At 37.6% G+C, this 23,743-nt stretch overlaps 1 protein-coding gene across 9 annotated transcripts in view; it reads left to right on the top strand.

Annotated features, from left to right (window-relative positions):
* ZNF385B (zinc finger protein 385B) overlaps positions 1 to 23,743 on the top strand; it is a 165,598-nt gene that overhangs the window by 72,855 nt on the left and 69,000 nt on the right. Inside the window, exon 1 of one of the 9 annotated variants that reach the window (XM_019290631.1) lies at positions 5,499 to 5,538. The exons of 7 other annotated variants lie outside the window; for them this stretch is intronic. The gene's annotated coding sequence lies outside the window, so the exon portion shown is untranslated. Of the gene's footprint in view, positions 1 to 5,498; positions 5,539 to 14,261; positions 14,412 to 23,743 lie in introns of those variants that run through there. One more of the 9 variants, XM_019290630.1, reaches the window with a different exon arrangement.

Raw genomic sequence — 23,743 nt, 5'->3', positions numbered from 1 at the left:
AAGACACTTCTGCAGTTAACAGTGAAATTAAAAAAAATCCTTCAGTCATCACAGAAAATGCTATTATTAATATTACTATCAGCATGAGAGAACAGACTATTTATTGAGAATACTGGTCATCTTGTGAAGTCATCAGAGTCTATATAAAACCCACATAAAATTTCACAGAAGTTTGGTGTTACCAATCCCAATGTGCAATGAGAATGAGTCACATCTTCCAAGATTTGCTTAAAAATCAGAGAGGTTTATTTTTAATTTGGTTTGATTTTTATTTGCCTTTTTATGTCAAAGCTGATTCATTTTTTCCACTGCTAGCAATGCCCACCTTTTTTTTTTTTTTTTTTTTTTTTTTTTTTTTTAAGACAGGGACTTCAAGAGTACCAAATATTTTGGGACATGTAACAAAATTATGTAATTGCTGCCAACTCATGTTAGCAGGTAATTATAAAAGTAATCCCCCTTTAGTGGAAGGGAGGAGTAGGAGGTTGTAGAATAAAATTAAGTTTAAGCTAAATTTTCATATGTGCTGTTTTGAGTAACCAACAGTCACATACTAGAGAAGAGTGTTGTCACTGGAACAATATACTTTATTCAGGACTGGGTACAAATTTAATCTTGCCACAGAAATTCTGTCTAGTATTTCTAGAGACATGGAAATTTCTTCCAAGAAGTTTGCTTTTTAAAGTCATCTTTTACCTCTCTTCTCATTCCTTCACTTTTGTAAAAAACAAATGAGAAGATTAAGTAAATCTTTATATATTTAACACAAAGCATTAAAGTGGAAGGATTATATACAGGATTTCTTCTGTAATCATTAGTTCTCAATGAGGAATTATGTAACGTAACTGCAAACTGCATGAGGTAAAAATCTGTTCCTAATAATTTGGGATGTTTTCTTTCTCTCTCTCTCTCCCATAATTTTTAAATTTTATTGTTAATAAAACTCTTTCTATTAAGTATCCTTACTAGGATGCGCTTGAAAAAATTCTTTTGAAGAGTCACAAAATCTTTGCAGACCCCAGCTGATGTGTACTGACACAGCACATCCCAAAGTGAGGGGCTGCAGATTAGAGAGGATCCTCTTGGTTTGAAATTTTTGATTTGAGTCCCAGCTTTGAGATTATGTGCCTTTTGCCTCTGTAATATGAAGAGGGATATTTTTCGTCTTCATAGCAAAGGTTAATTTTAATTTTGGGCAAATAGTACCTGTGGTCAATTTTACTGAGCAGTAGGTACTTGCCATAGTAGCAGCAGCATTCTAAATGTTTTTATTGCATGTCCAGTTTGGTCTTGGTGACTTTTGGGCTAAATAAAAAGTCCCAAACCAGCTCCCTGTTTGTAGTTCTTTAAAAGAAGTCTTTTGTATCAGAGCAGACAAATTCAGCTGTAATGAAATTAAGCATTATAGAAAGATGGGATGTTTACTTTTGCAAAACTTGCCTACTGTTTCAATTTTCCTCGATGCACTGTATTAGTTCTGTACGGAGTTTTTCTCCTGGTGAAAGATAGGTAACTATTTTAAAACCAATTACAGTACCTATATACTAAAATACGTCAACTTTAAAAATTTTACAGAAGTGACTACTTCCTCTTTTCTTTATGGTTTTGTTGCCTCAAATTAAGGTGGCACCAGCTGCTGCCTGTCTGCATCACTTGTGCATTGCCTGAAGAGGTATCATTCACCAATGGGAGTGAAGTAAAGTGTCCCAGCAGCTCTGTGGGGCAAGGCATATTTCTCAGCAGCACAACCTCAAACCCTACTCAAGGCTTGCACCAAGTCAAAAAGGAGCTTGTGAGAACATTCTTTTTGCCATATCTATTGTGCAGAACTTTCTATTCTGCTGAACTAACTGCAGAAGAGAAACATGCTTCTGGGTAAGTAATTCCATGTGGAGGTTGAAATCTGTCTTTCAAGCAGCTGCATAATAGAGCGCTGTATGCTTGCTCCAGCTGTATGGAAGGAGAAATGCAGGCACTGTTTAGCTGATTTATTTTTAATAGCAATCCATTAGTGAAAGCTGTACTCATTTACTGCAGTTTAGGAACAGAGTAGTCAAATTTGGAAATATAAGCACTGGGGGTGACTGGGATCTATTTTTTTTAGATACTTTTTATCTTTGGGTAAACTGCGTCAAAGAAATACAAATGCCAAAATCAGCATTTGAACTTTTTTTTTCCAGTTTAGATGGTAATCATGACATTTTCTGAAGGAAGGCTCTAAATGAAAATTTTTGTTAGCAAGTCCATTGGAAGTATGTATTTCTTAAGTAATGAAAATAAAAGTTTCTTATTTGTGAGCCTACTGACGGTTCACTGTAAAAAAATTAATGTTTAATTATTGCATGTCTTTAATTCTCTTTTATCATTATGCTGCTAAAACCTGTTGACTATTATTATTTTTATAATAGTTTTAATAAGCACAACTAGTAGTAGCATTTGAAATAGGGAATGCCTTCATGTGTATTTTAAAGAACAACTTGAAATTATTAAATTTCAGAGTTGTTAATGTGTTGCAGATTATACAGCATTGCTTAACTGCAGTGTTCAAATGTGCATGATGCATTCAAAAAGTTCCTCTTAGGATGCCTTGGTAGGTCAAAAACATAAATGCTCTCTTCTGTCCTCAAAGTCCTGTTTATAGTTAGATGATCAGCTTGTAGAAAACACCTTTAATGTTTTTTGGGGGTTTTTTTAATACTAGGCAACCTTGACTGGGGAATGTCATTGGTAGGTTTTTAAGCTGTTGAAATAAATAGTAACAGAATGCTCATTTTCTGTGATTTGAGTGTTTAAATTACTTTTTGTCCTGTGTAAGGATGATCATCTTTGGTATGTGGTAAATTACATCTCATAGTGATGCCATGAAGATTTTTGCCTTTTCTTTTTTACCCCTGTTATACCTTTTTACAGCTTCTGTATTCCCAGTGCTTTTTGCCTACATTCTTGGACTTGTTTGTCAAGCTAAGAGACTAAACATTTTAGAAGCTTCGTAGGTAGGGATCAGTGTGCCCCATACCCCAAAATCCTCTCCAGAACACATTCTGTAAACTAAGATAGAACCATCCAGGGGAAGGTTCCTTGGGGAGGGGGGCTCACTTGAGCCTCTCATTGGGGAATCTTTGATAGATATGCTAATTAGTAAAACCTATAATGTTATACCAGATCTTTGGAGATATACTCAGCGGTGTGCATCTCGATGCATATGACCTGGATGTGTGCACTTAACGATCCTTAAAATAAATACCAAGGTAAAATCCCTTTTCCCCTTCTAACCGTGTATGACTCTTGATTTTAAGACCAGGAAAAGGCATCAGTAGGATTCCGTTGCTTTTAAAACTACTACTTAAATTTCTCTCTTTTTTTTTTACCTAAACTGATGCGTGATCATTGACCATAATGTTTTGTTACTGTCACCTTATTTAACTTTCTAAAGACAAGAAAATGGCATGGAGAGGTGTTTTTGTGAGGCAGAATTTAAGATTAGTGCAGAATTTAGTTTAGTCTGATTGAATTGATGAGATTTCAGCAAATCAGGTTGCATGTTTGTATGTGCTTCAGGACTGTTAATACAGCTACTTCATAAGCATTTATCCCTTGTCCTTTTTCTCTCCATATATGTGTCTGTGACCTCGTTTCTATGTTTTGTTTGATGATCATAGTTTTATACCTTGGGTGCTGGATTCTTTTTTGTAGGGAATGGCTTTCTGGTTTTTCTAGACCTTTTGCTTCTTTGTAATTTTGTGTGTTCAGATACAATCACAATAGTAATTTGCTGTGTTGCACAGAAATACATGTTGTAGCAGATTTAACAGAGAAGCCTGAGAGAAATCTGGTTGTTCCTGTTGTTAATTTACTTGATTTCAGCAATCTCTGTTTAGAAATGTGTTAATCCTGTCTGAAATTGGAGCAACCTGCATCTTCCATGCAGCCTCAAGATGCTTTGTTAAACATCCCTAGACACAGTTTCCCTATGCTACCATTATCATGGTAATGTCTAGATTCCCATTTATCTTTGGCTTCCCAGTGTGGCTTATCTGAGAGCCCACAGAATGGGCCACTCTGCTGGGCAGTGCAGACAGCCCAAAAATCTTGGGCTGTTCCTGTCTCCTGGGAGACAAGGCATAGGCAATGGGCAGTCTGTGCTGGCCAGGCATCATCTGTCTGTAGCTTTGCCTAGCAGCTGGCAAGCCCAAAAATGGTTTGTCAGCTGAGAGAGAGAAGTGAGAGTCCAGAAACTGGCACCAAGCCTTTGGGGACAGTTGGACTGGGATGAAAGTAAAAGAGAAAATTCTGTCTATTCAAAAAGTGAAAAAAACCCCACAAAAACAAACAAACCAAAAAGAAAACCCCAATGAACAACAAATGAACAAACCAACTAACCAAAAAAATCCTGGCTTTAACCCATCAAAACTACTTTATGCAGAACATGCAGCTCTGTTACACGAAGAGAGAGAATCTGTTGAGAAGGGAAACCCAATAAAACTTGGAAACTTGTGCACCAAATAAGATACGAATTTTGGCAAGAGCTGAGCAGTGCAAATGCTGGCAGATGAGGGAAGATGTCTGACCCATTCTGGTAGTCAAGCACTATCTTGACCCTACTTTCGAGGAAGCAGGCACAGGAACTGAGTCACAAGAGGCAGCAGTGGGGGGCAGAAAGGGTCCTGGAAGGGTGGTGTTTGAACAGGACTCTGAACTTGTGGGAGGTATCTGAGTAAAGAAGGATAATCCATAAGTACAGAAGTAGTCTGCCCTCACTTTCCCAATGATCTCTCCAAAAGATAGTAATTTAAAAAGGAAAAGATGATACCAGCTTTACAGGTAAGCAAGAATTTCAGTAATGCAGCACTGGTAGTGAACATTGTGCAAATAAAATTTATGTCAAAAGTTTGCATTTAGGTAGATAAATATCCCAGATGCATGTACAGATTTCTTGATTTTGCAAACAAATATTTGGATTTGTTCAGTACTTGAAAATTTGGCCCTTGAGGAGAAGATGTTTGTATGTGCTGTAATACTAAAATGCTTTGAGCAAATTTCAAAATTATATTCTATGGCTGCAGAGAACATTGACATCTTTTGGAATTACTTATTCAAATATCCTTATGGTTGATGGTGTATTCATATTTGAATAAATTCAGGAAAGATTCATCCAAAGCTGTTTCAATCCGGTACTGCTTTAAAGAAACAGGAAAATATAATCGTTTCATCACTTAAAGCTGCTTAAACCTTCAGGGGAAAAAGGGTTACTACTTAAATTTCAGATGAAAGGAGTGTTTTGTGAATTCATCTGTGTCATGTGTTCATACCTGAATTAAAATGAGCCGTGATGTACTGCACTTTCTCAGGAATGTTACATAAACTTCCTTGTTCTAAAACATGCACACGTTTGAAATGTGCAAACAGAACTGAAAGAAACTTTGCAGTAGTTTCTCCACAAGCAGGAAGCCTAATATTTACACAACAATCAATAGAGTAAAGAACACAGAGACAAGCAGCACTCTCTCCTACAAAAGTTGGTTTAACTGGTAAAAGAAGGTAGGATCTATCTGAACAACAACTTTCTTTTAGTTAGACTGGTTTGGTTGGGGATGGGTTTGGCTTGACTTCTGCAGAACCTTGTTGGCCATGGTTTGGAGCTGTGCAGTTAAAACAAGGGTTTGCTTTTTAGTATGTTATATTTGGCAGAGTTTTCTCCTGCTTTAATTTCTGGGGTTTTGATCAGGTCTTTTGATAGTGTTTTGGTGAGACTCTAATGAAGATTAGTTAAAGAAAAATCTGATCCTGATACAGCTTGCTTTGCAGAAAAAAGGAGTTTGTTTATGTATGATTAACTTATATATTTCGCTAATTCTTCGCTGTCATGTTTGTTTGTCCTGTGTGCCTTTAGGGAGAATTCTGTCCTCACTGTGGGTGGGAAGGTAAAGGGGAGAGCGCACTGACCTCAGTGCAAACCAGAAAGGGACAAGAAAGGACAGGGGATGGTATACTTTTATTTCTTGTTATTCTCTGATCTACAGGCCTAATATTATTATCTCACAATAAAAGTTAGCAATTTTCAATTCAAGCAAACAGTTGCTGAACCCAGGAATTTATAAGAGGAAGCTAAACATGTCTTTGTACCTCTTGTTTTCAGTATCCTTCCTGCAAGAACTCAGAAAAATACTGTTTTTCCCTAAGTTCGGTGGGTAGGAACAATTGCCGGTCACATGTTCTACCTACAGAGAATAGTTGACTGAAAGACCTGCCTGTCCTCAAAGCCCTTGGAAAAGCCTCTCCATTGGAATGAGAGAAGGCATCTGGGATATTGCAGCTGTGCTAAATTTTTTGGGTTTCAGAGTAGATATTTTCCTCTCTTACCTTGGTGGTGTTTTCCACTGCTGCAGTGGTTGTACAACCAGGTGTGTGAAGGTGGTGGGTATCGAGTGAGCTTTAGAAGTAGCATGCTCCTTTCAGAGGCTGGTCAGAGTTTCTGGGAGGTTGTTGAAATCTCTTCTTGAGGCAAAGGTGAGGATAGGGAAAGATGATTTTCAGCACTTCGGAAGGTATGTCAATAAACCAAAGGTTAGGTTCTTTCATATACCAACAGTCAGTGAAAATATGAGAAATTCCCTCAAAATTCTAAGAATCCATTGCAGTGGACAGCATCAGATAATCTTAATTGGGTAATATCTATCAGTTTTAATTTGTTCAAGCTTACATGCACTCAAGTTACTTATGATAGCTTTTCTCAGAAGTGACTTGAAATTTAAAGCAATAACAGAAATTTGAATTAGGCAATGAAAACTTCAGCTAATAGACTGACATGTTATAAGTTACTGAGAAATGTGGTCTTGCAATAAAACGTCATGTGCAAACCTCCTAATTAAATGTGTTGCCTGTTGTAGTAATACAAACCAGACAGTGAAGTTCAGCTTATACAATGAAACCAAATTTGATTTTGTAAGTCTGTGTGGTTGAAATCTCTGTTTTATTAGGTAATTTCATTAACAGGTATTACCAAAGAGAAATGTACCTCAGTCTTCCATGTTTCAAAGGGTAGTGTTCCCCAAAAAACTTTTATATACACCCTTCAGGGATAAATCCAAACCAATGTCCAGTGTTCCCTGTTAAAGCAGATTCCTTCATTTGAAGAGGTAGGGACTGGTACGACAGTGATAAGTGCAGTTATCCACAAGGGATGAAGCAGCTCACTAGATCTCACCATGATTAACATGGAGTACTTCCTGTATGTTATTTTCAAAACCCACCTGTTGGCCTTCCTGGATCTTCATGTCCACATAGAACTTCATTTTGCATCGCTTTCATTTTTAGCTCCCTGCTTGTATGGCTGTGCTTGTGTGGTACTCATATAAAAAGAGAGACTTTCAGAATGGAGGAAAGAAAACTGCTTTTTGAACTCTTCTCCTTTGTCACTGTACAACAATACATGCACTATTAAATGTCAAGGCATTTGCCCAATGCAAAAGAATGCCCAAGTTTGTCCTGTATTTCTTGTTCTTGCTCAGTAAATCACTCAGCCATACTTTTGACCATATTACACAAACCAACTACATTGCTTAACAGCTTGGAGTGGTGTCCTAAGCCCGTAGAATAGAACAGCTTGGAATGGTGTCCTAAGCCTGTAGAATAGCCTATTTTTATTGATTGAGAAAAGGCTGATATAAGTAAAACTCCAAAACAAAACGCTGCCCCCCAAAAATGCGAAACTTGTCATAGTTCTATAGTTCTGTTCAATATAAAGTAATAAATTGAATTATCACATAACCTTTTATATAATATATAAATTTAGAAATAGAGCTATAAGTATTGCAGACTCTGGAGATATAAATTAGTTTTATGTTTCTTAAGATTACTTAGGAATACAGCCCTACGGTGTTATTAGGAAAGTAGTTCTTGCTGCCATGTATTAGGAGGCCTTCATGAAACTAAGGGGCAGAATACAATAGTTACAGCAAGAGGCTGTCACATAAGTCAGCCACAGATCAGCTTTTCCTTTAAAAAGTGTTATATATTTATAAAGCAACATCCAGTGATTACTTTAAAAAAGGAATGTGGAAAGTACGGTTTTGTCTACATTCCTTGGCGTGGGTTGGTTTGCCTTTTTTTTTTTTTTTTTTTTGTAGCTTCAGGGTTTTTAGGTTTACCTCAGGGTAGATACCAAATCTGAAGAATTCTGAAAAGGTGGCTATTTCTTCATAGTGTTTGTCAATAATTCTAGGCCTGCTATTAGGTTGATTCATGTGTTCTATTTCCAGTGCAAAAATGAATCAGTTTTTTGATATTAACAACTGCTTTTCAGTAATTTGAGATACTGTATATTAAAGTCTGTCACCATGTTGTGGTGGCACAGCTTAAAGAGGTAGAAATGTCAATAACAGGTCCAAAAAGTAGCTCTGAAATGGTCTTTGAAAACTTAGCAGCAACTTCCTGAAGTGACAGGTAGTAGCACAGCAAAACAAGAAAGCACGTGAAAAGAGAGTAATTCAAAATGTTAAAAGCTTTTGAAAAGATTGAGGAATAAGGACAGACTCAATCCTGTGGTTTAACTGAAAAAGTAAGTATATGCTTGTGTGATTTTGACAGCAATGAAAGAGTAGCTGCTCAGTCAGTAAAAGATGTAGGGAATACTGGCCGGTGAGGGAGTAGGGTATCCACGTCTCGTCCCTGTTCTTTTTATAGTTTATGGTATGGGCTGAGCTATAAAGCTGAATGACCAGGTTTTAGAAGGTTCCCTGTGAATGTTGTCCTTTACCTTTAAATCTTTATCTTGTAATGCTGGTTTTATTGGAAGCTTTGCTGCTTGCTGCAGTGGAATGAGGAGTTGGCCTCTGAAGCGGTATGTTGTATTTCTGACGTGCTTTAAAACAAAAGGCTGATCACCATCCCCACTGCCTATCAGCTGCTTAATGTGCTGCAGGTCACACTGTCACAGGGTTCATGTCAACTTAAAGTGTCGTGGCTGGCTTGCTCAGTGTTTATTTTTTACTCGTGTAAGTCCTCTGGGGCTAGCAGAATTAATCTAATGGACAAGAGCATATGTGAGAATAGAAATAGGATCAGCAATCCACAAAATCTGGTCTTTGTCCAATTTAAATGAAAGATAAGTAAATTCTTAAAAGGAGGGGTATTTTAATTTTAGTTTTGCATCTTGAGTGCAAAGGAGTCCATGGGGAGCCATGTACATTTCTGATTAAGTAGAACTCTAGCTGTAGAACAAAATTAATCAGTTTTTCACTGAGCATACTCAATAGTAAGGAATATACTTCAAGATCAGCAGTGTGAGGGGCTACATAATTACTCTGTGGCTCTGTGCTCTTTAAATTTTAAAATTATGGTAATTATCACATTTTAAATACATTTTATAGGTTTTAATGTTAAAAATACAGTTGAAATACAAGTGAAACTGATATTGAAATGCATGAAAATAGGCTGCACTCACTAATTTCATTACTTTCTGGTCTTCCTTTAAAAGTCCTAAGATATTTGGTTTTCCTGCATTTCCCATGGGTCACTTTCCTTTTGCTTTATTGAATAGATTGCTTTGGATATTGGTTTTCCCAATATTAAGCTTTTGAAATACCATTCATTTCTTCCATCTCGTCATTCCTTATTATAGCCACAGTGTATCAAACTAAGGGACACTCTGCTTACAGTATTTATGCCTCAAACATTTGTGGTGCACTGAGGGGTTCAGATAGTAATTTCCTTTTACATTAATCCTGGTGTTAGAGGTAGGAGTGATGTTCTCTGGTTGCACTGAACAGTCTTAATAACCTCATTAAAATATTTATTTTAAAATTGTCTATTTCAAGTCAACTCACAGATACCTTTTGAACAATGCTTCCCCTGCAGTGGAGTTAGTCACTGGTTGTGTCATAAAGGTGACACTGGTTATTCTGCCATTTGGGGGTTGCTGTTCCCCTGCGTGCAGTAGCCTTGGAGCTACTTTTAGTGGCATTCTCTGTGTGTATGTGGTGCTTTGAAACACGTTTCATTACATGAGAGGTCTTTAAGCCAAATGCTTAGTTCTAGCAGCTGTAAATGGTATCACTTTACTGTTTAAGCAGTCTGCTCTTGGGACATTAAGAGCACTATCATTTTACTTTTTGAGTCACTGTTCAAGTTTGGCCATTGAGAAATAGTATCAAATAATGAAGGGGATGGGATCCTATTACAGCTTAATAATAGTGGAACAAGCAAGCAAACAAAAACAGCTAAATAACCCATTTCTTTTTACAAGATTCCAGTTATATTAAAGACTTACTATACTGTGGTGTGCTACTTAAGAACTAGTGATAGTCTCAATGTTTCAAAGATACATTACTAGGATCTGAGTAGCATTGTGAGTTAAAAGGAATGAGCAGCTTTTGTGAGCTGGGAGGGTGAGCTGATTACAGAAAAACTAACCACCAAAGACAAATTAAAACTTTCTAATACTTGGTCTAAATAGAAAAGATTCATCCAGATACATTTAACATTGAGTCTGCAAACCAATAGATTTTTTTGCTCCTAGTTGGAGGGCTAGTTTTAAGATTTGGGAAATCCTTCTGTTACAGCTGTCTGAGCAGTACTTTGAGATGTAGTTATGCAAATCTAACAAAAATTAGGATCTCAGTACTATCTTTGCTTTTTAAAATTAAACAAAGGAAATGCTTCTACTTGAAAGATAGGAATTGCTTCTCGTAAATCCAGACATCAGGAACTGAAATGCTAGATCCTTAGAGCAAGGAAAGTGTAAGAAATATTAAGAAGCATAGCAAAGTTTCTACAAAGTCAGTATTTTGTGTCCAGTTGTGAGTCATTTGGTACTTAAAAGTTATGTAATACTGTCAATTATGAATACAAATCCAGGGGAAATTTTAAGGCCTTTCATCAAAATTTTAAAACCATGATACCCTAAGGATTAATTCCCTAAGGAAATATGAACATCAATAATGATGTATCTGCTACTGACCTCTGAGAAAATATAAAAACTCCAATTAAATTGCATCTGGAATGATTGTTCTCACCAAAAGGATCAAAAAGATGAAAGATGGACTTTGTAGAAGGGCAGCAAGGTTTCTTAATTTGAGTTATTGCAAGGGCATTGCATGGTGGCTGTGGCAGCTTTTCCATGCTCTGCCCAGGCCCCTTGCTCCCAGCAGCACTGCAGCTTCTCTCTACCAGACTTCTTGAGGGAAAGTCTTCCCATATCTGTGCCTTCCCACCAAGGAAGTCACCTTCTCACAGACTAGTCCAGCAAGGAACTTCTTAGGTAATACAGCAAGACAGCAGTTAAATCTCTGCTTTTAGTGGTTGTTGCTAGAAGTTGTTGGATGATCTGTGGGTGTGTTTGCCAGTTTCTGCATCGTTTTTTGTTTTCATTATTTGATTTGGTACCTTTTAAAAGCTTATGTATTTGACCTCTATTTACTGTTTGTCTTAAATTTTGTTCTCCCTCTGCACTTGTGTAGTCTGAGAGCCCTACTCCTTCACCCCAGTTTATCCAGATTGTTCTTTATTTAAGGTATTTAAAACAGACATATAGGAGCTGAAATACTAGGCAAGCTGGTAGCACTGCAAGTCAAGAGTTTATAGTCATTTCAATCATGTGAAAGATAGATTCAAACTTTGTCTGAAAAAGTTATATGTGTGGTTTTTCTCAGGTTTCCCTACATAAATTAAGCTATGCTTCAGATAGATGCTGGTAGAGTATACCCCACAACGATTTGTGTGAATAGCTACTAAGTTTTAAATACACACCCTTTCACATGCCTTGTATGTTATGAATGTATGTTAATCTTCAAATGCAACTTATCCTTGACATTATCAGTTTCTTGCTTTATTTCTTTTTGAGTTCCATCTGGAATTTTTTTTCATTGAACAATCTTTTCCAAAAGTCTTTCCCCTATAAAATAGTCTTTCCACATAACCCTTTAAATTGAAACCTTTTGTTTCCTGTCCCATCACACATTTCTTTAAAGTGTATTTCAGGGAAGATTTTTTTTGCTCCCAAGGTGAGAGCAATTCCAAACATGTTTGATAAAAATACCACTGGGACTGAGTCTGAGGCTGCCACTTAACTTGTTTCCTTTTCCATTGGAGTTTTACCTCGTTTCATGATGTGTGGACTTCTTTCCCTTCCATTCAGGCTTGACTGCGGGGGCATAAGGATCAGAAATGTCATTGTGGTTTATTATTATTATTTTCATCATCATGGGAGGTAGTGGAGTCACCTTCCCTGGAGATGTTTAAGAAAAGACTGCATGTGGCTCTTACTGCCATGGTCTAGTTGACAAGGTGGTGTTTGGTCATAGGTTGGACTTAATGATCTCAAAGGTTTTTTTCCAACCTAGTTAATTCTGTGATTATTATCATTACTATTAAGATTTGTCTTTTCCCTTCACTTCTCCCTTTCAGAGAGGTGTGGAATTGGACTTAGCAATCTGTCAGCAGTGATGTGCATTTTTCTGTCTGTAGCTGGAGCTGTGTGTTGGCTCAGACTCAGAACGTGGGAGTTGCTGCTGTGTGGGTGGGGTGGTGCCCCTGTCTAAGCCTCCTGCTGCCCCTGATGGATGCTCTTCAGTGGGTGCATTGTGTGCTGCTGTCGGGCATCCCTATCACAGGGGGCTGCTGCCTCTCTCCTTCATGAGAGGAGAGCACTTTCTCTTTTTGAAATGAGCTCTTGTCTTGCTGGGCATCTGCCCAGGTGACTTGTCTAAACTGTGCAATCTCTGTGTGACTGAATAAGCCTAGAGCAGGAAGTGCTGAGGCAAAGCTGAGGTTGGACTAATGAAACTCCTGAGAGTGGGCAAGGAGCTTATTTAAAATATTGTCTTGCCCTCTTTTTGATTAAGTTCCTTTTTTTAATCCCACTCCTTTTGTTTGTTGTTGTGATTGTTCGCATCATGTCCCTTAGGCCCTAGATCAGTGATGTTTGAGATGCAGAATTGTATCTTCTTCTCCCTCAACTGATAGGAAATTATTTGCTCAAAAGAACCAAAAAGTAGTGGTTTTAAGAATTTTATTTCCACATTAAGCACCTCTGCTATAGATCAGAGAATTCGTTAAACTAGACTCAATTTGTATGTTTAATTTCAGTTTATCATTAGAATGTTCTCACTCAGCTGGAAACTCCCAAGCTGGAGGAACAGACCTCCACTGTTACAGCCTGCCTGCCCTTTCATATATTAACATTTAATATTTATACTCCTGTGTGAGCTCCAAAGTCAATTCAAGGCTTCTTAATAAAAGCAGATTTTGTCCAATGTGAGCAAAAGCTCATGATTGTCAGTGTGAAGTGTTCTTTCTGAAGTGTCAACAAAATGTATTTTGGCACAGAGGCCAGGTTGTTGAAAGCTGAGGGTTCGCAAGAGGCCACGGTAGAGGTGAAAGGAGCCTCAAGTGTGGGATGTCAGGGCTGTGGGAAGCAGAGGCAGGGGGCGAGAAAATTCAGTGACTGGGAAAGGGCATGCAGGAGTCTTTCAGCAGAGAGGCCTGGTGAGGAGGAGGAAGAATCACTTGGATCTCAGTTTTCCTCCTTCTCTTCTGTATTATCCCCCACTACTTGCTAGAATATTCCTCCTGACTGTATTATCTTGAACCTCGTGGGAACAGACAAGTCAGGGTCTGCTCATGGGGCAGGAAATTGAGGGGCTAAAGCTGCTCCTGCTGCTGGGGAGGATCAGGCAGCAAACCCTGGGAATAGGTTTTGAGTTCACACTGCCACTGAGGTGTTGGGAGCAGGGCAGTGGTGTCAAGTTGAGAGTGAGGGGAAGGCCCTTGTATAGGAAAATACTCTTTCAGCTGTCCCTGACAGCTGCTTGCTTTGTCTGTGGGATGGCTTTGCAGGACAAGGTTCTGACTTGCTGCATTTTGTTTGTACCAAACCAGGGATAATCTGCTGTTTATAATTATCTTCAGAAATTCTCTGATTCCTCAACAACAGGATTTACAATAGAAAAGGTAATACTTGCTCTGATCCCATGCATTCTGTCCTCTCAGGAGCAGGAGCTGTGGGGAGATGGAAGGATTTCAAAACCTAGGACTGGAATCTGAATGGTGCAAAGTATCCCAGGGCTGAGTGCCTTCAATTCCCATCAGTTGAAAGTTATACTGTAATATGAGTTAATGGGTTATGAGCAGAGAGGAGTGGGATTCAGCTGTTAGTCTGAGCTTCTGCACATAGTCTGTAGAGGAAGGGCTGTACTGGAGAGAAAGCAGATCTGTGTGGCTAGAGGAAAAAATTCAAGGAGGGGATCCTTGATTTTTTTTCCTAGGTTGTGTTGTGTTTCTCTGGATTGAAGCAGCACTTTGCATGAGGTGGTGAAGCACTTTACTTGTCAGGAAGATGAAGCATGAAACTTCCTTATTCCCACCCATTTTGAGACATAAGAAGAGAAAATACATACATAAGAAGAGAGAATAAGGTAAGAGTCTACACTACACTTTGTGCAGTTACTGTTTTATCCTTCAGGATATGGGACTGGAGTCAACTTCTGCTGTGTTCATCTCTCGTGCCACAGCAGGGAGACAGTCTCCTTTGCCTCTTCATTACCCACAAAACTACAGTGGGCAGGAGGAAACACAAGGCTCTTTTGTCTGCCTTTTTTTTTTTTTTTTTTTTTTTTTTTTTTTGAGCAAGGCTCTGACTCAAAACTTACTATTGAGAATAACTTCTATTAGAACCTGAGGCTCCGTACTGGCAAGTAGCATCCTATTACTAAGGAATAACCATTTCTACAGGCATTAAGATTGCTATTCAGCTGTTCTTTTGTCTCTATGGCAACTTTAAGTGTAACAACAAAGCAGTAGGTGATGTTGTCAGCCAGAAATCTGTAACATTCAAGTGATTGTTGATAGCAACAAAATGGATGCCAACACAGGGTCACGGCCAGTAATTGATACTGCGCCTATGGCTGAACTATTAACAGCATGGGACATTTTGAAGCAGAAAATACACCAGAAAAGTAAGGTTGATGCAATTGGCAGTTTTTATAAATTATACATGAGGTCCTGCTTTAAAATTCAAAACTGTGGTTTACCTTCACTAATGGAACAAATTGCATGAAAAGTGAAGAGCCTTGTATGTACAATTTATGCCACCTGGAGAGCAGCTCAAGCTTTCTTAGTTTCTTGATGGAACAGAGAACAACAGCTCCTTTGGAAAAGTGGGGTCAGTTCCTAAAAGGGATAAAAGTTAAAGGTCTCATCTAACTTCAGTGTTGATCTGAAAAAGGAAGTATGTTAAAAAAGAAAAAGGAATGCTTTTCTTAAAAATAATAAAATAAAAAGGGGTTGGGGTGGAATTATCATCAGTTTTTGATCTTAATGTCATGGTGTCAGGGATTTGGAAATTTTACTGACATGTGAAATTGAAAATAATTCATGGGGAAAAGCCATGAGAAAGTCAGACTGAACACTGCTGAGACTGGTGCTGGAAACCAACTATGAGAGAAAAATTTTAAAAAAGGATGATTGATGTTAAAGCAGGGAGAATAGGAATTATAGTAGTTTTTATGTAGAGACATGCTAAATAAGGAAATCCATTCTTAAGAAAAAGTAGTGATGGGTGTGCTAATGAAAATAAAACTCTATTATTTTAAGTAATTTTTGTCTGCTATTTGACAAATCTATATGAACTGCTGGTGCTGGATGTACGGTGGGAATTCTGCCTCTTAATATGTATGTATGCATGCTGTCAGTGGAGTGTGTACCAAGACACCTTTTGGAATCTTGAATTAGCTGAATTTGAGTGCCACTTTCTCCAGTTAAAGTATCATGTTAGTGCTCTGTATTTAGTAGAAGTCTCACCTCATTTACTGAATGTGGGATTCCCCATTGTTGGAACTGCCTGGTATCAAAGAAGGCTTTTCTCCTCTATGAGAAAGATGGAGGATGGAAAGTGCAACCAGTTGTTTTCAAGAGCTTACTTGGCAGCATCAAACAAACCCTATTTTAATGCAGACAAGCAGAACCACTTCATTCACTGACAACAGCACAGGATATCATCTGATGTCTCTTTTAGACTTCAGAGAACTGGAAAGATACTCATGTGGTTCTTGGTTACCTATAGCTCCACTTACACCTGCTTGTGCCCTTCTTAAATGAACATATTAGTGTATTTTATTTAATCTGTTGTATTCTAAGAGTTTAGCCTGCTTGCACCATGAAACACATCCAACTCTTGCTGAAAGTTTGATTTCCTTATTTGTTTTCAATTGTTTCAGATACAAAAGCTTTCTGAGAAGTCTTTTGGTTTTCAAAGTGCATAGATAAACCCAAAGCATGCATTTAATACAAATAAAATAATAGTTTTTTAAGTTCCCAGTTATTTAGACTTCCTTAACACTCTTAATGAAACTGAAATTCCAATTTAGATCATCGTCAACCTTTCATATGTCAACATGTTGTGTGACAAAACTTAAGCTGAGATCTTACAGTATTTATTTTTTTTTTTTTTTTTGCTTACAGCTTCTGCTGCTGTGCAGTTTGAGACCAGATCAGCTTAAGGGAGCAATGCAGCCACTGTTTGGTTAACATTGGAACATTTCAAAGGAGAGCATTGTTACAAGCTATTTATTACTTGGTGTTAACAGCTCCCTAACGGGCTTGTGAAAAGTCCAGTATTAGTTTGAATGAACTAATGAAATTTTTGTCTTATTTTCTCCTATATTTTTTTTAAGTTTATACAAATGCGTATCTTTCAAAACATGGACCACTTAAGAAAGTTGTCTTTGTAGTCAGCACTGACGTGGCTCTCTTCAAGGGATCTCTTCCAGATCATGGTTTGAGCTTTGTGTGAAGCTGCAGTGATGAAAAGTGGAATAGTTTACAGGAGCAGGCTCTCAGGACAGCAGGCCACCATGGGAGGGTGGGGACCCTCAAGGCAAGGTCTCCTGCTTTGCTGCAAGAGCTACCAACTGTGGGCACGTGGTGCTGAGGAGAGGTGCCAGTGACATGGGGAATAGTAAGGCACCCTGCATATTCTACCAGTTCTGCTGTCAGCACATCACTGTGATGTCAGCAACTAAGAAAACTTGTGCTTGCCTCTCAGCTGAAAGGCACTGCAGAGAAATTCACAAGTGTCTTGATTTTGGTAATTTTTACTTTTAACCTACTCATTCATTTTTCTCATACATTCTGTAAAGTAGTACAAGATGAGAGGATGGTGGGAATCTATTTAAGAGTGAAATAAGTTTGGGCAAACGTTCTTGATGAGATTCATTGATATGGGTCCCTGGAAGTGGGGGTTTGTAGTTGCAAGGGCACTTAATGAAATGAACGTTTTTTTTATGAGAGACAGGATAACAGCAGCTCTTGAGACTGACAGGGTCCTTTTAGCACAGTGGTTGTAATGCAGGTACTGAAGGTTTCTCTGTACCTGTGTGCTCTCCTGAGAAGGACAGCTGTGTATGTAAAGGTGCCAAATGTATGTCTGTCATAGGAACTGAAGGCCACCAGGTAACCTTGGCCTGGCCTCAAACTGAGCAGTGCTTGCTTAAGTCAGTATCCACACAGGCTCAGTTCTGTGAAATCAAATCTGCTGACTCGATCAGTGAAATTGTATCTCCCATTTTATATCCCATTTTAGTCCTCTTCCCTTTGCTTGAATCTTTTGGGGAGCATTTCTCTTTTGACATGTTGTATGTGTTAAATCTCACTAGTTCTCAAAGTTGTTCAATCTACAAGCAGAGCTATTACTGTCCTTAAGTCCAGCCCTATAAACTCTTCTGAAAACTGAAAGTTGCATATAGTATTTTTTGGCTGTGATTTATCACCAGTGACAATTTTCTTTGCAAGCCAAATACATATTTATACTTTCATAAGTATAGCTTTTCCAGCATGAGTAAAACATGGAGCAGTGGGATTGCAGGCCTTCAGGAAAAGGTGGTTGATATGTCTATATTGCTCTTACCAGTATTAGACAGAACAGTTCTTTCAACAGGTAGTTGCTACTGAAGGATGAACCTTGAAATGCCTAAGCAATTGTTATAATTCCATCAATTATTCTGCATAATTAACAGCTATGATCTTTCTAATTATTTTCCTCTGTATTTTCTTTTAAGTAATTAAAGTTCCAGACTATGAGCAAGATCCTGACACTTGTCATTATTTTCTATTTATTCTGCAAATATCACATAATCTACTGGTCCATTCCTTTAAATGTGTCATGTATTAGGGATTTTTGTAGCTTCTCGTCAATAGATCTGTTAAAAGATACGATTTTTTTTTTTTGAGATACACACATGTATAGAAAATAGACAAAATTCCATGTAGCCAGTAGCACTCTTTTTTTTTTCCTCTTCTCCTGCCAGCTTTTCACTTACCTGAATTTCTTTTCCCCACTGTTCTGAGTGCTATTTATAGTAAAGTGATTTTCAAATAACGTGGTGTTTGACTGACATTGTAGATTTAAGGTAGAATTCTTGGTTTATTTCATCTAGATGGATTGGATGACTTGAGATTGTCTAGCCTTACTTTCCATGACTCAATGATCAGATTTTAATCAAAATCCTTTGATATATGTAGTAATGATAGCTGAAAGTTGCCATCACTCTAGAAAGAGTAAATATAAATTCTTTGGTAGATATCTTGCTTTGTTGCCACTTGCACAAATCCTAATGTCCCTAAATGAAAGCTTTCTGCTTTTTGCTGATTCAGTGCACATTTGCATGCAAGCTAATTGTTACAGTAGATGTAAGGGACATGGCAACTAGCAGCTGTGCTCAGGGTGTTTTATCATGAACTTTTGCTAGGAATGCATTATGGAAAATTAGCATTTAAAATCAGATCCAACTGATATTTAGGAATAAAACTGTAAATCTTGTATTTACTGCAAAGATAAGCAATGCTGCTTTTGACTATGATGCATGTTTGTCCTTCATATGAAAATAAAAGTGTTCCATGACATAAAGCTCCCATTTTCATTACAGCTGTGGAACTTTCCATTTCATGTGCAGTGGTAGCATGACTCTGTACAAATTGCTTTGACAAAAATAGTATTTATATAAAGTGGAAAATTCCACTTGCAGAGTGAGAGGGACTCTTAGCAACCTTCTTTTCCCAGGATTTGCAACTGCTCCTGTACTGAGAACTACTAAACTGTTCAATTGTCAACAAACCAGATTTGACAGAAGTGTAGACGTTTTCCTGCTTTACTTCTCCACAGGAATAAGTACATAATTCCAGAGTGACTCTGTTAGTGTTTATATTTTCTTCTGCACTTCAAGTAAAATAGACTGCAAGTACCATCAGAAAATAAAAATGCAAATTTGAAACAGAAATAAGAGTTCTTGTTTCTTAAGCTAAAGCATTTTACTGCTCTATACAGAGAAATACAGAGCTATTTCTTTATATTTCTGTGTTACAGTGTTAAGCTTTTGACAACTCTGTGGGGGAAGGACCCTCTTTTTTCCTGTAAAATGGAGCCAATAAAATACATTGCATTGGGGTTATCATTAATGTTAGCTGGTAACATACGCTTGTGGTTTTGTTTGCTTCTGTTATATTTTGTTTTCTTGATCTCTTGATCAAAACTCATGATAAAACTTTCTGAAAGACATAGTATCCTTGAAATGAAGAAAGGCCATGCTTGTACTTCAAAAATAAAAGTTTAGCACTGACTATCAATACCTTATTGCAAATTGTCTTTAACAACTACAATCATAGTACCCATTGCTGGTCATCTAATCCTCTCCTTGCCAATGTGGAATTGCTTCTCTTGTACTTACAGCACTGTTTTATTCAGTCTTGATACAAATGCATGTGCTATTGAGAATCTCAAAATCTCTTAGGAGATTATTTCGGCACTTTGGTTCAGCTAAAAAAGGCTGCCACCGTGAACATTAAATATCTCTCAGAATAATCTTGGTGTCAAGAAGCTTTCCATGATATTCAGACCTGTTTTTCTCACATGTCTTTATTTCAATTCTCTCTATTCTCCAAAACCTTTCAGAATTCTTCACCTCAGAAGTCTTTTAAATACCTGTACCCCCTCTAGCCTCTACATCTGTCGTGTATTGTTCCAAGGGTGTCCATATTTAACTTTTTGTGTTTTCTAGACTTCCCAGAGCTTGCTTTGCCTCAGTCTCTTTTCAATTTGTAAATGCTTTTCCAGTTAAAAGGTACCTGCTGCTCAGCACAATAAGCTTTATCAGAGATGGACTTGTGAGCCTTTCCTTCATGTAAAGGATACATGGATAGTTTGAGTTTTGTCCTTCATGCTGTGGCTAGGTTATTAGGCTGCTATTAGGCTTTTTCTTCCTTCACCTTAATTGCTACTCTGGCAGGTCAATCCCTTGCTCTTTCAACTCAAGTATTATTTGGAAGCACATCAAGCGTTTTTACTATTTATACCTTTTTTTTTTATTATTTCTCACTGCATGACCAAGGGCACTAAAGATCTTTCAGACTAAATGTCCAGATATTTTTATTTTCTATAGTTTTTTGTCTAACTCTGCACCACTGCCAGATAGAGTGATTTATTAATCTATGCCTAGCCTAACATATGAAGGGTGGTTTTAGATTGATTTGCAGATTTTCTCCAGTGTTATATTTGAACATGTATGTACAGAAATAGAAGTACTGGGCAATGCTCATCATGTTCAAACTGCTGTTCTTGTAGGCACCAAAGTTTGAAATCTCAATGTTAGCAGAAGTTTTCTAATGCTTGCCACACTGGAATCCAGTTGCTCTTACAATTCCTTCTTACTCCCATTTTAAGTTAATTTTTCTTATCCTTCATCATGGATCCCAAGAATTAAATACTTTGCTGCAGGTGAGCACTCATGTTACAGGATGACTGTTTTTGGAGAATATGGAGACATATTTCCTCTTCTTTTCATGTTGAATGATTGCTCTTCTGAAGTCCTTTGTTGCAGACAGTGCTGTTAAATCTGGGGGAAAAAAGAAAATGTTTATGGCTGTTTTGCATTCTGGCTCCGGCATTGTCTAAGGACATACCTGTCTTTTTTTTTTCCCCAATTGAGGCATCTGTCATGGTACTCAATTCATGTGTATACCGTAATTCAAATGTGTATTCCATAAGCACTTAAAATATGTGGCATATATTTCTGTTCTTTTATAATAGAAAACATATCTGATGATTAAATTTCACTTTGCATGACTTTTTTTTTTTTTTTTGGTGTAACTTTCAAAAGTGTTTAATAGAAGATATTTGAATTTCATGTCCCAGGGAAAAGGTGTTGTAGCAGGCTGAATTTCTGTGTTGGCAGAAAACTGTAAGATAAAAAGCTGTCTTTGAAAAGATGGTGAAATGGAACTTAAATTAAAAAAAAAAAAAACAAAGAAAACAAAACCCCGAACCACCAAAACTTGGTGCATATTGGCATCTTTGAGGTATATTTAGAGTAACTTATATTTTTCTCATAAATCTAAACATTATCCTATTGACAAATAGACTTATTCTTCCACTCTGACTACACTTTTTCAAATGTCAATTTTCAAAAGAATCTTTTTCTTTGGAACCAACTAGGGTCATCATGCATTTTCCTGGTCAAAGGGCATAAAAGCAAGTTAATGCTTCTTTCTGCTGACAGACATACACTATAGTAATTGAGGAATTTCACCCAGACTCAGATCAAATAGTTCCACAGAACTGTTTTGAAAATTCTGGAAGAAGGACACAGAAATTACAAGGGTGTAGGTACTACCAGTGGAGGTGGAGGGAGATCACTTATGCTTTTCTTGGAGGTGACTGTGTTAAAAAAATGTGGGCTCCTTCTGTAGGTGATTGAACTGCAACTGCAAAACTTAATCAACTGCTTAAGGAATTCCAGCTCCTGAATTAGGGACCTTGGTTAGAATCTGTAGGTTATATGGCACTGAGTGTGTTCTGGGGTATGGTTTTACTCTGAAAGGCTGTATCTATTGGGAAGATGCGTGGTATATTTTAAACCCATTCTGGAATGTGTGATGAACTGTGAAACTATTTCTGGTGTATCCACAGAAACATACCAGCCTTGACCTTAACTAAGGAGCCAGTGTTTCATCCCTCTCTTTGCAACCTTCTCTTGCAGATTTAGCATGCTACTGTAGCAGATATTTATGTAGGATGTTATAATTCAGACATCTGCACAGAAATGGAGGGAGAGTCCAATAGATGTGGTAATAGATAGAGGAGTGGGTGAGCTGTGATGCCCTCCCCGCATCTCCAAGCCATTCTGCATGACTCCCTTGCTGGGTTCCTCCTACAAGTGCTGCTCTGTGGAATGTCAGTTGTTCACCTCTTTCCAGTCAGTGTTGGCAGGTTTTCATGTCCTCACTGGGTTCCTCTGTGCAGCAGTTTAAGAACTATTAGTGAGCAAAGAGCATGTAGCAGTTTCTGTGGGTGTAGTATCAAACTGACTGCACAAAACTGATAACAAATACTTTGGTACCTTGTCTTGCTATTGCTTTGCACTGGGAAAGGTTCGCTATAATGTCTGACCTGGTAGCTGCTGCTTCTACACAGAGCTCCTCCTGCTGAAGTTATTCAGCCAAATTTCACACTTGTACTGCTGCTAATCCTAGTGATTCTCTGGACTTAAAAGGAATGATGACAGATTTGCACCAGGGTAACAGATCCATGTTTGAATTACTTGCCAGAGTTTTGTGTATCACACATCACAGCTTAGGTCTTAGGTTTATAAAAACAATCTTGCTTCTCTTAGTTTTGTAAATATAGCCAATTAAAAGGGAAAAGCAGAGGTATACTATAGATAAAGTATTTTAAAGATTTCTTTGTGTCTAAACGTATACTCATCAAGTGCCTTCAACTATGACTTCAAAATCTTACATGAATAATTCTCCCCCCAAAGAATATGGGTTGCATGTCAGTGTTTTTGCTCTCCCTTTTGCTGGGAGTGGCATTATAGCTACTAGAAACATCACTGGGGGTGGAAGCCATGCCTTTGCAATAGCAGTATTTTTTCTTCTTTGTGCTTTTTGCCAGTTCTTTCCACTGCAAAAAACCAAAACACCCTTTCTTTAAGTTGTATAGTTTCAACTCTGATTGTTAAGTTTTGAATAATTTAGAAAGATAAAGTCATATTTCAAACCATATTCTTTCTGTGAAATGTGCATTGACTTTCAGTCAGAAAATCCTCTCTTCAGTCTTCCCAATCACAAAGTATGAAGTGAGGTTAAAGATGTGTGGTACTGTTGAGAGAATTAGTAGGAATGTTTAAATATGAATTTAAAGCCCAGTGACTGGGAATTTAAGCACATTCTTAAATCAGGCATCAGAATGGGGAGAAAAAAAAAGTGAAGGGTTCATTTCTTCTTTCTCAGTACTCAGAATTGTAGGCTCAATTATTTACAACAGTACATAACCAGTGATTTAGAAGTGAAAGGGAAATAAACTACCTGTTCCAGGAGGCCAGCTGGAGTCTTTCTGCTGCTTAGATTCATCTTTAAACTAGCATTTAGGATACTCAGTATGAAGTACTGATTATTGCTTTTAAAATTAGAATGAAGTCTTACACTTATTTTTAAGATTGGGGAAAGCATTATTTATTAGAACTGAGGGGGAGTTGCTTTTAGTAGAAAAAAAAAAATGACAGAATAGCCATCTTGCCTGGTTTTAAAATTACGCAGCAAAATGTTGCTGCATGATAATATACCAAACAACCAGTACTGAAAGCAGTTCTGAAAAAAGGATTGGGTAGTTTTTTTCTGTGAGGATATCCTTACTGGGATATTTCTTTTTATCAAGCATACTGTAAGGGTTTGAAATTTCTTCTAAAGAAACCCTAATAAG

This window comes from Corvus cornix, chromosome 7, assembly GCF_000738735.6.
Source record: "Corvus cornix cornix isolate S_Up_H32 chromosome 7, ASM73873v5, whole genome shotgun sequence".
In the NCBI taxonomy this organism is placed as follows: Eukaryota; Metazoa; Chordata; class Aves; order Passeriformes; family Corvidae; genus Corvus; species Corvus cornix.
The sequence above is the reverse complement of the archived record's forward strand: the minus strand, read 5'-3'. Positions and strand labels throughout refer to the sequence as shown.